This window comes from Lemur catta, chromosome 10, assembly GCF_020740605.2.
Source record: "Lemur catta isolate mLemCat1 chromosome 10, mLemCat1.pri, whole genome shotgun sequence".
Classification (NCBI taxonomy): domain Eukaryota; kingdom Metazoa; phylum Chordata; class Mammalia; order Primates; family Lemuridae; genus Lemur; species Lemur catta.
In genome coordinates, this window is record NC_059137.1 from 25,389,005 (window position 1) to 25,402,036 (window position 13,032).

The window sequence follows — 13,032 nt, forward strand, 5'->3', positions numbered from 1 at the left end:
TGAATGAAATGCAGGGTCTGAGCAGTCGGCACATGCAAATTAAGACACTTGGTGCAGGGATGGTTGAATAGCAGGGGAACCACAAAGATCATGCAGTACCCTGAGCCTAGGGACTTTCGAGTTTTTCATACCTCTAAGCCTGAAGGGGATGCATCACCTACCTGGAGAGAAGCCACGTGACCTTCTGTTGGAAATGCAGCCAGCTCCATAGAACCCTGCAGAGCAGGAGCTGAGGGACCACCTGCCCTCACTCTCCTCCCAACCTCTGGAATTCTGGGGGACTTCTTCATGGGCCAAAGCTAGAAGCAAAGGAGAGGGGTGCTCTCAGTGCAGTCCATTAGGTTCAGCTCCCTAGACAGAAAGCAGGGCAGAAAAAGGGTGAAGTGGATTCAAGGTACAAACAGAAGACACTGAGCCAACACTGCTCTGTACTTCAAGAAATTCCCAGTCTACAGAGGAGAAGGATGAGTCGACAGACAAGGCCAGTGAAGTGGGGGCAGTGGTGTGTTAGCAAGAGTCACAACAGGACACAGGAACTCAGAGGAGATAACTACCCAGACAGAGGCAACTAACCTAAGACAGTTAGAGGCTCCCTGGAAATGGTGAACTCAAAGATGAACTAGAAATGATTGAAAGAGTTAGCCAGATAGGGATGAGGAGGGAAAGGCAGGTTGTCCCAGAAGAGGTAAGTCCCATTGCTCAGGCTTCATGGGCACCACAGGCCCAACCCACTGGCACTCAGTGCTGCCCAAATGTGTCTTGCTCTTCTGTACGACATGCCTGTGCACAGACCCTTCCCTCTGCAGCAGTGACTTCCCCTGCCCTTTTGGGGAAGTTATCTCATCCTCAAATCCAGTTCAAAATCACCTCACCAAGCAATTCCACTCCTGAATCTACCCAATAAAAATGTGACATACATGCACCAAAAGACACACATTAGAATGCTCACAACATTCTAATGCATAGCAACCAAAATGTCCATCAACAGTAGAATGGATCGATGAATCATGGTATGCTCACAAAATAGAATACTATCCAGCACTGAGAATACATGACCTATGACTATGACCAAAAATATGAATGAATACCACAAACATAATGTTGAGTGAAAGGTCAGACACAAAAGAGTACATCCCACAAGATTCCATTTACAAAATGATTAAAATCAGGCCAAATCAATCTACAGTGTTAGAATTCAGGAGAGTGATAACTCCTCAGTGGTAGTTACTAGAAGGTGGCACAACACTGGGGAGAATTATGGGTTGCTAGTAAGGTCCTCTTTCATGATCTGGGTGCTGGTTGTATGAATTCATGAAAATTCGCTGAGCTGTAGGCTTATCGTATGTATACTTTTCTGTATTTTATATATAATTTTTTTGAAGTTTAAGTCACCTTCTCAGGGAAGCCTTCATAGGTTATTGAATAACAATGGCTTCCTGTCCAAAGAGCTCAGGGAACCTTTCTGTAAACCATTGAGGAAAGTGACTCAGGAGCCCCAGACCTGCCTCGACTTCCCTGGCACACTGCACAAGTCCTGTCTACTCTCTTGGCTCCACCTGCTCCTTTACTGATGTCACGGAGCAGCTGTGCTGCCATTTCTTTTCAGCGATCAGGGGTTTCGTAGACATCAGAGATCAATGGGCCATCCCCCATTTTCCAAACTGCCTTGTCGATCTGGACAGTCTCTGCTCACAAAACAACCCTGAAGTTAGCCAGGTGCCCTGGCTTAGGCCTGTGGTCCCAGCTACTCAGGAGGCTGAGGCTGGATGATCACTTGAGCCCAGGGGTTCAAGACCAGTCTGAGCAACATAGCAAAACCCCATTTCTATTAAATAAATTAATTCATTTAAAAAAAAACCCAACAATCCTGAAATGGCTACAACTCTCAGCTGAGTGGCTCTCAACTTTCCCATAGTAGAGGGACCCTGTCATGACTTGTCTCCCATGAGCCACACATACTGAAAGGAGACACAACCAAAAAAAACCCAAGATTCTTATTGTGTAATGATCCATTTGTTTTAATCAAGACATTGATATTAACGCCAGCCTAACCTTGTGACCAGCATGAGATAACCAATATCCTTCCACTGAGTTGCGTAACTCCTGCTCAAGGCACGCTAGTAAGACAGTTTGGTTCGCCAGGAAAGATCCATAGCAGAGGTTCAATGTGGGATTTCCACTTACTATTGTGGGTTCAATGTGGGATTTCTACTTACTATTATGATACAGAAATTAACTCAGGAGCCCCTATTTTACTTTTCTGAAACCTCTCCAGGCAGTGCCCCTAGGTTAGGACCATCATATTAGCTCCTTTTCCCACGTACGGAAGAGACTTTGGTTTTTGTCTTCAGATATTCCACTACTTTCCTGACTTCTTTTCAATAATGATCTCAGAATGATAAGGCCTTCGTGATGCTGCATAAGCCAAGTGAAATGAAATATGACTATTTTAATAAAACCAATTGTCTTAGTCTGTTTGGGCTGCTAACCAAATACCATCGACTGGATAACTTATCAACAACAGAAATTTATTTCTCACAGTTCTAGAAGCCGGGAGGTCCAAGATCAAGGTGGTGGCAGATTGGGTGTCTGATGAGGGCTCATGTCCTGGTTTACAGACGGTGCCTTCCATGTCCTCAAAGGGGAGAAGGCACAAACTAGCTCTCTGGGGTCCCTGTTATGAAGGCACTAAGCCCATTCATAAGGGCTCTGTTCTTATGACCCAGTCACTTCCCAAAGGCTCTACCTCCTAATGCAGTCACCTTGGGAGTAGAATTTGAACATATAAATTTGGGCAGAAGGGGGACGCATTCAGATCATGGCATCAATACTGAGTTATATGTGCTGCTATTGTCCTAGGCAAATCACATGGATTAATGCAAGCTGTTGAGTCAGATGTTACGGGTTCCAATCCCACCTCTGATTCTTACTGACTCAATGACCTTATGTGGACAGGTACATAACGTCTCTGCATCCACATTTCCTTATCTGCAGAATGAGACTCCTAACACAGTTAGTTCATTGGGTTATTTGGAGGATCAAATGTATATGGCACATGGTATAGGGTTTGGCACATAGGAAGTGCTTAAAGTAGTCAGCTGTTAACAATTCTACTTCCTTCACAACATCTCTTTCAAGAAAGCCTCACGATCTCCATTTATAAAGGAGAAACTGAGGTTTGGAGATTTGCCCAAGATCATACAGCAACTGAATGGCAGATCCAGGATTTTTAACCCTAGTTCTACCTGATGCCAAAGCCTGACCTCTTTCAGTCCTTCCACCCAGCAGATATTGTGATTGAACACCCTCAGTAATTGCTTCTATTCCTTTATAAGCATTATGTTTTAGAAAAAACAATATTTAATTTGCTTAATTATTTATAAGAATAAAAAATAAATTATTAGGTAAGGCTTTTGCCCTTTTCGTAAAAACTTAATGTTTCCCAGGCTCATTTTTTGATGGACCCGTTTGAGATTGTCAGTCCTAGTTTTGTGACCATTGCCAGTCTCATTTCGGGCATTAGCAAGAGGCTCAGAGAACCCCTGCCAGGGTTTGTGACCTTGGGTACCTCCTTCCCTCTCACAGTGGACCTCAGTTTCCCCTTCCGTGGAAGAGGGGAGTGGATGGAGCTCTCCCGGTCTCTGCAGCCTGACTGACCTTGAAGCTTCTCTTCTGACTTCATTCCAGGGCCTTCAGGCTTGTGAGCAGCTCGGCTTCCACGTTCGACTCCTGCCCTGTCTTCCTGAACTAAGTCAGAGGAGAAAGGAAAAAAAAAAGAGAGAGAATCCAACATCTGTTTTCACACCATGGATGGGAACTCATTCCTGAAACATTTTCCATGCTTGACCAGGAGGGCATTTCGTCACGAGTAACAGGATTCATCCCTCGCTCTCTGGCTGCCTCTGCACTTTGCTGATAAGACAGTAACAAATGTGCTGATGTGCTTTTCCAGGAATCGAAGCTTCTCCCTGGCTGGGGCCAGCACTGCTGCGTTCACAGAGGAAGGTGCCAGAGCCCAGCGCCGGAAAGGCCTTCCCTTCCCAGGCGAGCTGGCCAAGTCCCCGTCCTTGGGGCTCTCCTCTGCCCCGCCAGCGCCCCTTTCAGGCCCTGCTTGTGCAGTGCCAATCACACCCCTTCTCCCTGGCTTCCCAGTCCAGCTGTGGGAGGAGGCCCCTCCCTGCCTGGTTCTGTGCCCCCACCCTTAGGAATTGCTAAGATAACCATCAGTCCCACCAAGGCTCAGGGGAGGCTCTGCCACCCACACTGATGTGACCTTGAGCAGGTCTCTTAACATCTCTGGGCTCCATCTAGTTACTTTTTATAGAAATCAACCCCTATTCAAACCTCTCAACAACCTTGCATCCCACCTGATTGGTTTTATTGTTACGCTGTTGAGGGTACGGTTGAGGCCATTAAGCCACCAAGAGGTTAAAGATTTCACCTAATACCACACACATCCAGGATTTGAACCCAAGCCCTGGGGTTCTTTCTAGAAGGGCTCACACCAGGCCAGAGGTCCTCAAACGTGTTGGTCTCAAGACCGCTTTACAGGCTTTAAAATGATTGAGGACCCCAAGGATGTTGTGTTTCTGTAAGTTATCTCAATCACCGTGTTAAAAATTAAAACTGTGAAATTTTTAAAGCTCAGGAACGCACAAGCACACGTTCCACTTGCCATCCAGCACGACAGCATCCCACATCGAGTAGCTTCCAGAAGTCTCCACTGTAAGCCCAAGAGAGAATGGGAGTGAAACAAGTAGATCATATCTAGTATTATCACAAAACTACTTTGATTGCAGGGACCCCCGAGGCTGTCGGAGACTCCCAGGGGTCCCCAGACCACATTTTGAAAATGTATGCATGACCTGGCCTCCAACACCTTGCTATGACATGTGTCTAAGAGCGTTTTTCCGATCTCTCTCACCGGGAAGTGATTCCACCAGTAAACAGTATTGAGCACCAGCCATGGATCAGGCGCCATGCTAGGCACTAGATACAGCAGCAACTCACCCAATATATCCCTCCCTGCCTTTGTGGAGCTTCCAGTGATGTGGAGGAGACAGATATTAACCCAAAAAAATCACTCTGATAAATAATTTTAAACTATCGAGATTATTAGAAAAGAAAAGGACACAGTGGGACTGGAACTCAGAGACACGACTTAGCTTGAGCAGTTAGGACAAACTTTCCTGAGGAAGTGGCACGTCTTGCTGAGGACGTCGCAAATTGTAACTACACTTTGCAAGAAGAAACTGCTGGTGGTGTCCTTCTAATGAGGGCCTGGGCTCCGTCATCGCATCTTCTCTTCCATAAAACTGCCCCAGTTAAACCCTTGCAGTGCAAAGACTCTCACCCAGGGCCCCCAGCTATCTTCAATTCATGAACGCCCCCCACTCCATCATTTGGTACCAGCACAGCTGCTCCCAGTGCGCACTGCAGTGAAGGAAATTGGTGGCAAGAGGGAGAGGAGGCTATGGGGGGATGCACAGAACTCTGGCTTTGGCTGAGTCCAGGTCTCCGTCTCTCTCCTTCCTATCCCTGCGACCCTCGTCCAGCTGCTGTTCTGTATTCTCAGCGTCCTCAGCTGTTCTCATAAAGAATCTAACACTTTCCTTGTGTGGTTAAGGTGATAAACAGGTGAGCCGATGTCTGTGAAGATGCCCTGTAAATGCCCGGTATATAAAGAAGTGCACAGAGTGCAAGTACAGCAGGGCCTGCGAGCGTGACTCGAATCTGACAGAGAGGCATACTGGAGGGGGCGGCTTTCCCTGTGCTGTTCTCAGTTACATGTGAAACTCCGTGCCTCAACACAGGTCATTTCCAAGGAAATCTATAATTCAAAATATATATTCTTTGAAGGATGAATGGAGTTTTTTTGGAGGGAGGGGGTCCTTTTTCTAAATGCAGAACCAGAAATGCAAAAGAGCAGCTATAATTTCTGCAAGACAAAAGCCTTAGTGATTCAGAGCTTGACTTTGCTCACCTTGCTTATCATTCAAAACAGAGCCTTCCTGAAAGATCCACTGGGGTGTTTGGTAGATGGCACATTGAGCTGGGAGGCAGGAGCACCAGTGTCCCATCCCAGCTCAACCACTGATTCACTCTGGGCGTTTGAGCAAGTTTCTTCTCTTGTTTGGGTTCCAGTTTTCACCTCTATGAAGTGGGCGGCGAGGTGGTAGAAGACTCTGACTATGTTGATATTTCTCAAGGGTGTGGCACAAAGCAGTGCAGGACCCCTGTGGGAGAAGACGTTAGGAATTACAGGCTTAAAAGAGAATCACTGGTAAAAAGGATAATCACTTTTCAACTCTTTTTCTACTACAGATTATTTAATCTCATTATTTTGCTATCATTGTGTGTGTGTTTGGGTTAACTTCTACTTTAGCAAGTAACTCTATTTTTTGTTTTTATTTATCATAGTGGTATAAAGCTTCCTTGGTAAATAAATTCATTTTAGACTTAAACAGGAAGTTATTAGAAAGATGTAATAGGTATTATAGGAACACATAGCTATGGTCATGATCATGGCCTTGCCAACCAAGGTTGAGAACTGTCTGCTGATGTCTGAGGTTACTTCTGTTACTGCTGAGGCACAGTCCCCATTTGGTGGCTGTCAATGGCTCCATCACAGGATGTTATCACTGTCCTGTATCATCTAGGCTCCCTGGGTGCTGAAGTCATGGTAGACTCTGGGTCAGGAGTAGAGAGGTGCAGGTTGCTCAGGAATTTTGTTCTATCACAAAGAACAGCAGGTGCACCCTCTGAGAATAATCCTACTTAGAGCAAGGGGAGGGCTCTGGCTGTGGCTTTAGCTGTATTCAGAAGAAATCACCATAATCATGCGTTCTGGATGGTGCAAAAGTGTATTAGGTGCTTTCTGGTATATGAGCTCAGGAATCTCCACCATATTCCTCCAATTTGGATATTATTTCTGGGTTCACTTTACGGGTGAGAAAACAAAGGCCCAGAGACCCGAAATGGCTTAAGAAGTCACACACCTGGAAAAGGGTGGGAGGACTTTCAATCTGCGTCTTTTGTCACCGAAGCTCATTGCTTTTTCCACTACACATGATGCTGAAGAAGGTTTGGAACTAAATCAGGAAGATGAACTCAGATTTTTTTTATATAGCAGTAAGTATCTCATTCTATGAATATATTATGTAAATAGCCCCCTACTTTGGAATATGTATCTTGTATCCCATAAATGAACAACATATAGCTAATTGTATGCATCTATAATATGCTTATAAATTTCTAAAATTCGAACTGGTGTGTCAAAAACTGTATGTATATTTTTTAAGTTCTTGGTGTACCCAGACACATTGCCAAAATGCCTTTCAGAAAGATTGCACCGATCAATTCATGTGGCACTTGCGTGAGTGAGGGACTGATTCTCTCTTAGTTTCCCTAATTCTCAGTACCATTGTTAAATTTTTTAAAATAGGAAAGAAATGGTATGCTAGTGTTTTATTAGCATTTCTTTGATTATTAGTGAAGCTAAACATCTTCCCATCTGTTCACTGATCATTTGGATTTATACCTTCAGGACCTTTGTGTTCAAGTCAATTATTTACTTTTTCAAAATTATATACAATCAGGATTCAAAATAAGAGAAAATATCCCAGAAACTTTCTGGGTCCCAGTTTTCCTGATTGTGAAATGGATTCTGGAGGAAGTGGTCTCAAGATGCCCTCAGCTCTAATCTTCACTGGGACAGAGGCAGCAGCGATGCCCCTGAGAGCCTGGACACACGTCCTAGACTGGAGTCTCAGCCCCACCAGCTCCTTCCTGTGTATCCCAATAAAGATGGTCCAGGCTGCCAGATGCACTGGGCCACCCCCACCAGGATCCACACCATCGCCCTGCTTCCCCATGGGGCCACCTCACCTGTGACCATTTATTGAGGCAGTGCCTATCTTTTGGATCTATGTCAAACAAAATTGTGAAATCTCTATAATTTAAGAAGTGATTTTCTGCCTGTTACCGTCATCATTTTTGATAACTTCTCCCTCTCCTTACATCCCTACCGACCCCACCTGCCATCCTGCCCTTGGGAAAGCAGACATGCCAAAGGTGCACTTTCTGTAATACCTTACCCATCTCCATGACAACCAGAAGTGGTGGCCCACACATGCCTATAAAAGAACATATCCCCCAGCTTATAAGAAAGGAAATGCAAAGCCTTAAAGAGAAACCTCACACCTGTCTTTACAAAAAAAGTAACTGCAAGATTAATTTCTAATTATAGATCTTCTTTAATGACGATGATGATGATGAAATTAGAAAAAAAATTTCATTTTCCTCTTGGATGGGTATTTAGTTAAGATGAATTACATTTAGTTGAAAATTCCTCCAAACTGATCATTGTTTGAAAGTGAATAAGTAAGCATAGATGGTGATGAGGAAAGTGCTGAAAGTGCAGATCTTAATGCCCTGGGGAGGTTGATATAGTATGTTTTAATTCACAGATCTTCCAGAAAAGGGGGCACTTGTATGTTTTAACCTAGGGCCTTCATTTATGTCCCATGTCCCCATCGTTTCCACTGGACTGATGCACCCGCACGTCACACTCATGGTGACCAATGAAACTGAGCTACAAACAGAGCTGAATGTAGAGTTTGTGGAGTAGGTCTGTTCTCTATGTGATTTCCACCTGCCCTTGCTCTTGAACTCTTGTCCCCACGCACTCCTCTCCTGGCCTTCACAGTTGGCCAGCCCTGCTTTGAGGAGGAAAGGAGGGGAGAATACATCTATGGAGCACCTACCAACATACACACTTTTGCTAAGTTCCTAGTCTTATAAGGTCCGAATTATTTTCTCCATTTTATGAGAAAGGGAGCTGGAGCTCAGACAGGTTGAGTGACTTGCCCAAGGTCACTCAGATAAATTGTGGCACTGACCGTGGAATCTGGTCTTTCTGACTCCACAGCCCAAGACTACCGTTCACGGTGCCAAGTGAGACTGTCCACAGCCTCTTGCTCCACCAGAGTGGCCTGAGTGACTGCGGGATTCGGCCTGCCTGTGGGGCTCCCTTCTGTCCTTCCCTGGGTATGAGGCCATGTGCTCAGCACAACTCATGTGAGAAGGAGCCTGTGTCAGCCCAGGTGGGTGAGGGGCAGTTTGCAGGGGACCAAGGCAAGGCGGGAGCTCAGCCCCTCTCGTCCCCCTGCCTTTCCTCCCGCAATTTAACTGTTACCCCAGGATCAGGGCAGGGGCTGTATGCATGCTTCTGTGCTGCCCTGCACTGACAGGTGACTGAGAAGTACTTCCCAACCGAACCCTGTGTGCTGTGATTTGGGCACCTCCTGAGCATGAGGAGTCTATTGCTACCATCGCCAGTATGGCGCCTCAGAGGAGAGCTCACATCACAGTCCCTCTAAGAAAATCCCCCATTAAAACAATGAGGAACAAGCAGAGGAGAGGAGGATGGAGAGGAGGGAAGGAACCAGACGATATTCTTTCAAAACCAAGGATTCTTCTGTAATTCTTTTCCAGGTTTCCAATCCCAGCTCCACAGGAACCACCCACTGCTATCTCGGGGAAGCGACTTGACCTTTCTCAAGCCACCTCTTCTGTAAAAGGCTGTTAATACTCATCACTGGGTGCGTTAGGCTTATCACAGTGCCCAGCATACCTTAGGAGCTCAATAAATGGTAGCTCCCAAGTGAGCTATTTTAGAATTTATCTAGGATGTTTTCTAGGGTTTTCACTGGAAAACACCCCACCAAAAAAAAAAAATGGTAGCTCCCTTCATTGCTCTTCTCCATGGAAAAAGGCCTAAGAGGAGAGAAGTCCAAGAGCCTCACAGAAGCTCCAAGGAGGGGTATGGTGGAGCCCAAAAGAGGTGGGTGAGTGGGAGGCCTCTGAGCCCTGCAGCCTTGGGTGGAGATAAAGCCATGGGGTCCCCAGACAGCAGCGACTGTGGGTGCAGCACCGTGCATGTCCAGCATCTCAGACTAGCATGCTGTGGCCTTTTCTCCCAAAAGAAGGGATTATGGCTCCTGGTGACCTTGGTTGGCTGCTGCATTCCACGAGACGGAAGAGACACCCAGGGGACAGGACGGGGCTCAGGAATGAGAAAGCGGCCCTGTATCAGGCCCAGCCCAGAATATGACAGGTAAGAGAGAGGGCTCTGCATTCCAGTCCCCACTCTCCAGTTTCCTAAGTCACGACCTCTGTAACCTCAGGCAAGTGAGCTCACGTCTCTGAGCCTCAGATACATCACCTCTAAAATGGATATGATGATAATCTGTACCTCAAAATCTCCCTGAAACAATTGTTAATTGTTTACATAGCACTGTTTCTAAGTGCTATGTCAAGCACTTAGATTGGTGCTCTTTACTCAGAAAACACCCAATTAGAAGTTGTCATTATTGTCCTTCTTATTAATATTTTATCTTAAGGATTGCTAGAGGGCCCCTGTGAAGTTGCTTTTAGGCAACTCTTTTCATGCTCTTTGAAACGTCTCTCTGACAAAACTTTGCATTGTTGCTCAAATTAAGTTAATGTTGCCAAATGACCAGGTTGAGGTTGAATTCATTGCTGTGTACTGGACCACTCTGAACTTCAGTTTCCTCATCTATAACCCTGGATGCTCTGGACACTGCAGGGTTATTGGGAGGATTTCATGAGCCAGGAAGTGGAAAGTGGCCAGCACCAGGCTTGGCAGAGAGGCAGGCGGGACAAATGGGAGTTCCCTTTCTTTTCCTGCTCTATTCCTGGGAAAGTGCAGAAATCTCGGTTAAAGACCCCCTGGGGCTTCGCTGGCCACCTGACTAGAGGAGGACTGGGATGGAGACCAGGAAGGGGGAGGTGTGGTATGGAGCAGGTCAGCTTCTTTCTCCCCTGTGACCTGGCAGTTTGGAAACAGGCTCCCTATCTGCCGTACCGTTCTCCTGCCTGTCCAACTCACTGTGGCCCTTCCCAGAACAATGGCAGGATACAGGCCTGTGCTTACGAGCAATGGCATGCAGACCTCTGAGCCAGGTTGGGTTGGACTGGGCTGAACAGAACTTATCCTGGGCACACAGAGGGCCAGCAGTCTCAGCATCCAATACGGGAGGTCCCAGTGCAGCCCTGAGACTTTTACCTACCTCCTTGCCACAGAGGCCCAAGAGTTAAGCCTAAGGAGGTTGGGAGTCCTTGCGGGCCTGGCAGACAGAAAAGAGAGGGACTCAGTGATCCCTGGGGCATTGATTCAAGGGGCTCTATACTTGTAGATTTACCTCCCTCTCCCCATGGGCACCAGCTGATGTTTGGATTCTTGATGTCCCCAATAGATCTTTGCTAGACTCTGCTATCCCAGATGATAATGTAATAGGCTGCTGTTTGTTTGTTTTTTTACTGGCCTTATGCCAAGTATAGTGGATTCACATTATTTGAGGATTCCATACCTGCAACTTTGCTTACTTGTTAAAATGTATTTGTAAGCCCAATATCAACACTTACAGTGTTTGGCACTTTCATAGTCATTCACTGACAAGCATAGAGTGGCAAAAAATTCGAGTGGCCCAACACAGGCATTCCCAGTTGAGGGTGAACAAGGCAATGTTCTGCCTTCTTGGTTCAGCTCTCATGCTGTAAACAAGTGTCCTTTTTGTGGTCTATTTTAGTGCCATGATTTTCACATTTTTGTGCTTTTTGTTGGTGATTTTTGCTATTTAAAATGACCCCTAAACATAGAGCTCAAGTGCTATCTGGTGTTTTTAAGCTCGAGATGAGTGTGACATGTCTTATAGAGAAAGTAGATTTCTTAGATAAGCTTCACTCAGGCATGACTTACAGTGTTGTTGGCCATGAGTTCAATGTTGATGAATCTACATATCATCTATGTAGATTATCCCCATATTACAGATGAGGAAACTGAGTCACAGAAAGGTAAACATAGGCGAGGTTGCATGGCAGTATCTGGCCTACCTGACTCTGAGCTTCTGTTCTTCCCCAGTCTGCCCTGCCTCTACGACTCTAAGAAGTTTACTCTCCAACGGCCAACATGCAATGCAGTGCAATTAGGGGCTGGGACATGGGGAGGCCAGCACCAGCTCTCACATTCCACTTTGTGGGCAGCTGCAGATGCTACCATCTTGAAAAGCAGGCATCCCTGCAGCTTTATAAACCTTAACATTCACTAGATTCTTCTGGAAGCAGACACCTGCACTACTTAATTAGGGGAATCCATATTAGTAACCTATTGCTCTGTAACAAATTATTACAGAACTGGCAGCTTAAAACAGTGCACATTTATCTCACAGTTCCCATGGGTCAGGGGTCCAGGTGTGACTTGGCTCTGCTCAGGGCCTCACAAGGTGTCAACCAGGCTGTGTTCTCATCTGGAGGCTCAACTGGAGAACAGTTTGCTTCCAAGCTCATCCAGGTTGTTGGCAGAATTCATTTTCTTGCAAATGCATGACTGAGGGCCACAGCTTTCCTTGGCTGTTTGCTGGAGGCCAATCACAGGTCCCAGAGACCGGCACAGTCCTTGCCACATGGTGCTTTCCATAAGCAGTTCACGGTGTGGCTGTTTGCTTCTTCCAGGCCAGCAGGAGAATCTCTCTCTGCAGCCCCCCATGAAGGAGTCATACGGAATGCAACATAACCATGGGAGTGACGGCCCTTCACCTTTGATCTACGATGGATGCATTTGTTATTTGTATTTCCACCACCATCATTGTTTGTAATTAATATTATTATTCCTCATAATTATGCTAAATTTGGTATCCTGAAATACAGTGTTAAGATCCCATTTACCTTTTACTTAAAAACCCTCCTTACTTCCCAAGGCCTGCGGAATAAAATGCAAGTTCTCTAGCTTGGCTTTCATGCCCCTGTTATCTTCCTAGCCTCATCTTTGCCTACTCCTAGATCTTTCCAATCATGCCAAATATTGACATCTCCTTTCAGCACAGGCAACCCCTCTGCTTGGCCTGCCCTTTGCTTTCCTCTTGGTCAAGGTCACATGCATGTCTTTGCAAACCCACTGGGAAGGTGACCTTGACTCTCCCAGGGCCCGCTCAGCCTCTCCCCTCTCTGGGC

General features: G+C 46.1%; 1 non-coding gene across 1 annotated transcript; it reads left to right on the forward strand.

The window, feature by feature from the left end:
* Positions 1-9,662: 9,662 nt before the first annotated feature.
* On the forward strand, positions 9,663-9,722 carry LOC123646772. The gene has a single exon (XR_006738024.1). It is a non-coding gene; the product is annotated as a U7 small nuclear RNA (small nuclear RNA).
* The last annotated feature ends 3,310 nt before the right edge of the window (positions 9,723-13,032 follow it).